Source organism: Cannabis sativa, chromosome 7 (genome assembly GCF_029168945.1).
Source record: "Cannabis sativa cultivar Pink pepper isolate KNU-18-1 chromosome 7, ASM2916894v1, whole genome shotgun sequence".
In the NCBI taxonomy this organism is placed as follows: Eukaryota; Viridiplantae; Streptophyta; class Magnoliopsida; order Rosales; family Cannabaceae; genus Cannabis; species Cannabis sativa.
Genome location: NC_083607.1, coordinates 49,424,803 through 49,428,229, shown reverse-complemented (window position 1 = coordinate 49,428,229; position 3,427 = coordinate 49,424,803).

Genomic DNA, 3,427 nt, shown 5'->3' with positions numbered 1-3,427 from the left:
CAAAATATTGTTCCTAATCAAATATAATCTTAGTGGAAACTAGTTTTGCTTATTTATATATACACATCAGTTCATTCAACAAAATTCATCTACACATTTTAAATTAAAAAGAAAAACAGTCACCTTATATTGTGGTCATTTCAAGAGATTTTTATAGATAAGGTATGAGTACAATATTTTTTTCAGCTCATATTTTGAATAGAATTAGAAAATTAAATAAAGAAAAATTAAAGCTCACCTTCCTGCGATTTGTTGTTATGTACTGATAAAACACATTTTATAAAGCTTGTAGAAAGGACATCATGTTCTTTTATGAATATCTCACATTACATTGTAATTATTCTGTGACAATTTACATTCATATTAAAACTAGTCATAAGTATATATCAAATTAAAATAGCATAGCAAATTAAGTTTTGAATAGCAATACTTTCAAATTAAATACACGAATTCTATGAGTACCTTTACAAAAGTCATAAAATGGCAATCACTCTTATGCATAAAGTAGAGTCCATAATTATGTTATAAGTAAATAAACAAAATTATTTTATCTTTTAGATAACAATTTTAGGCTACTTCAAATAGTAATAAAAATAATACACAAACTTAATAATCTTGTTAGTTTAACTATCTCTTGAAATAAAATTACAATAAATTAGAGCAATAAGTATAGCAGTATTCTACTAGTCACTAGTAAGCATTCAAAATTTCATTCCTTCTTTTCTCAAGTTTCTATTGTTTCTAGTTCACAAAATTTGAAACAACATTATTCAATCTTACTTGTTGTCAATACATCCCCCTGAGCACAAGCTACTGCTGCTTTAACTTCTTCCTAGAGACCCTTCGGTTGACAAAATTATATGGAATATAATAAAGAAACAGCCATGAAAGTAGCAACAAGAAAACAAAAATTATTATTGCAGAGACAAGTCACACTAATCTGTTTTTGCATTTATTTTCTTGTCTGAATTTCGATGGTAAATGTTGTGTGTTTTGGATTCCTCGTAAGGACAATTTGTTGGCTCACAATGTGGCTGCTTGGGCTGCGTCCCATAACATTGTTGGGTCTCTTTGTGTTGGGGATGTAGCACCCCTTGTTGCTGTACTTGTCTGACTTTCTGGCTTTTTTCTCTGATTTAATGAAGTTTTCGGTTCAGCAAAAAAAGTCACACTCGCCTAAGATGTATAAAAATTGGCAAAGGGAGCTCATAAAAAATTCTATCAATAACTCATTCAAATATTATAAAAATCAAATCTTTAAGAACTAAAAAAGTAAAAAATGATACATAATAAATAATCCCTAAACTAGAAGACATTATTAACAAAAAAAAAAAAAAGTCAGGTTTTATATTTTCTTGAACCCAGAAAAAAAAATGGTGGAAAAAATACAAAATAGGGAAAAATAATAATGAAACAAAGTTTACCTTTAATCGTTTCAGCAGCTGAGTTTGGGCGAGATTGAGGCTAACATGGGTTTACTGGGCGAGGGTTTCTATTGAGGTTATTGTTGGAAATTATTTTACCAGGATCTTAGATCTACTCACAAGTATGTTGATTAACACCCTAAATATGAACTTTCTAAAACGATGAAATAAACACATATAAAGTTTAGTAAACCTTACATTGGTTGCAGCGAAATAATATGACTCCTTCCGTTCAGATATCTAGCCCTTGATTCCTTTCTGTAGCAAAGCATTATCAATATATGAACCTGGATCTCTTTCTCTGATTCTTTGGTGCTGAAACTCCTTCTTGCTGAAAGTCTTTCTTCACGATCTTCCTCACTATGATTGAGGTATCACTTGCTGTGTGTGGGCACTATTCTCACACTAAGAATTTCGAAATTTCAAGGAAGAAGAGAGAGAACAAGTGGCAGCTAAAGATAGGGAGAGAGAGAGGCTCAGTTTTTTCTGAATCAGAAGTGTGAAATTTTAGTGTAAATTTCCTGAAGACTTCACTATCTATTTATAGCATTCTACTAGGGTTAGGTTTGAATTATTTGGCATTAAAATAATGAAAATATCAGTTTAAATTCCCTAAAAAAGTGGCCGGCCATGCATAGTGGATTTGGGCCTCACTTTTTGCAATTTTGCAGTTTTATCTTTTCTGCATCTGATTTTCTCGAAAACGCCAATTTTCTAATTCAACCATTTAAATGTCAATTCTAACTATTTAATAACTGTAAATAATTATTAAATAATATTGTCATTTATCATATTTATTAATTGAACCATACAAAGTATCGTAATTAACAAATATGCCCCTAAAACTATTTCTTTACAATTTCGCCCTTACTTAGTGAAAAATTCACAAATAGACATAGTCTAATTTGAGAATTATAATTGATTAATCAAAACCAATTACATGAGTCTTACAAGCAATATTATCTAAACTAGTGCAGGGACCATGGGTCTATATAACCGAGCTTCCAATAAGTAGATCAAGAATTTATTACTAAAATTCACTAACTTATTAATTCTTCGTTGAATCCACGCATAGAACTTAGAATTGCACACTCAGTTATATAGAATGCTCTATATGTTCCACCATATAGACACATCATTAGATCCTTAAAACACCCAACCCCGTATAAATGATATTTCAGCTTATGTGAAATGAGATCTCCACCATTTATTTTCGTTTGGTCAAGCTCGAAGGAGATCATCCTTTACTTACTATTCGCCAAGTAGAAGCTATATATTCCATGTTTATGTTAGCACTCCCACTCAATTGCACTACCGTGTTCCCAAAATGTACGTATCACCCTGACCTAAAAGTAGGCTTAACTAACAAATCAAAGAACACGAATAGCCTTTCGAGATTGAGCCTAATCATAACAGGATTAAGATCATTTGATCTAGGATCAACTAGGCGATATTGACTTGAATAGATATTACGGTAAGTTTAATAAATCTAAGTCAAAGTTCAATATCGGTCCCTTCCGATGAATACTCCATGCATCCAACCTGAGCTTTAATTTAACTAATGCTCTGGAAAGAACATAGCACTTCTCCAAATGCAAGTGAACTCTGTTGTAGATTATCATATCAGTAAAACCCTATAAAGCCCGCTTAGTTTAATTTGGAAATTAGCAGTTAATTATGATTAATTATGAAAATTATTTATAGCTATTTAAATAATTTATTATGCTGTTATTTATGGAATTCATAAATGCATTTTTATGTCGCGTAGTAGTTTGCATAATTTTGCATTCTGGTGCCCGGTATTTTGGAACTCGGTGTTTGGCTCAGTAGAAATCACAACTTAGCATGTTAGTAGTTTGGGACGGGTTAGTAGACATTGGGAATGTCGGGAATGGCCGGGAATTTAGAATTTCCCAAAAATACCCCTTTAGTGTTATTTATGTGGTTTTAGTGTGGAGGGGCAAAATGGTCTTTTTGCCCCATTAGTATTTTGTCTTTAGTGA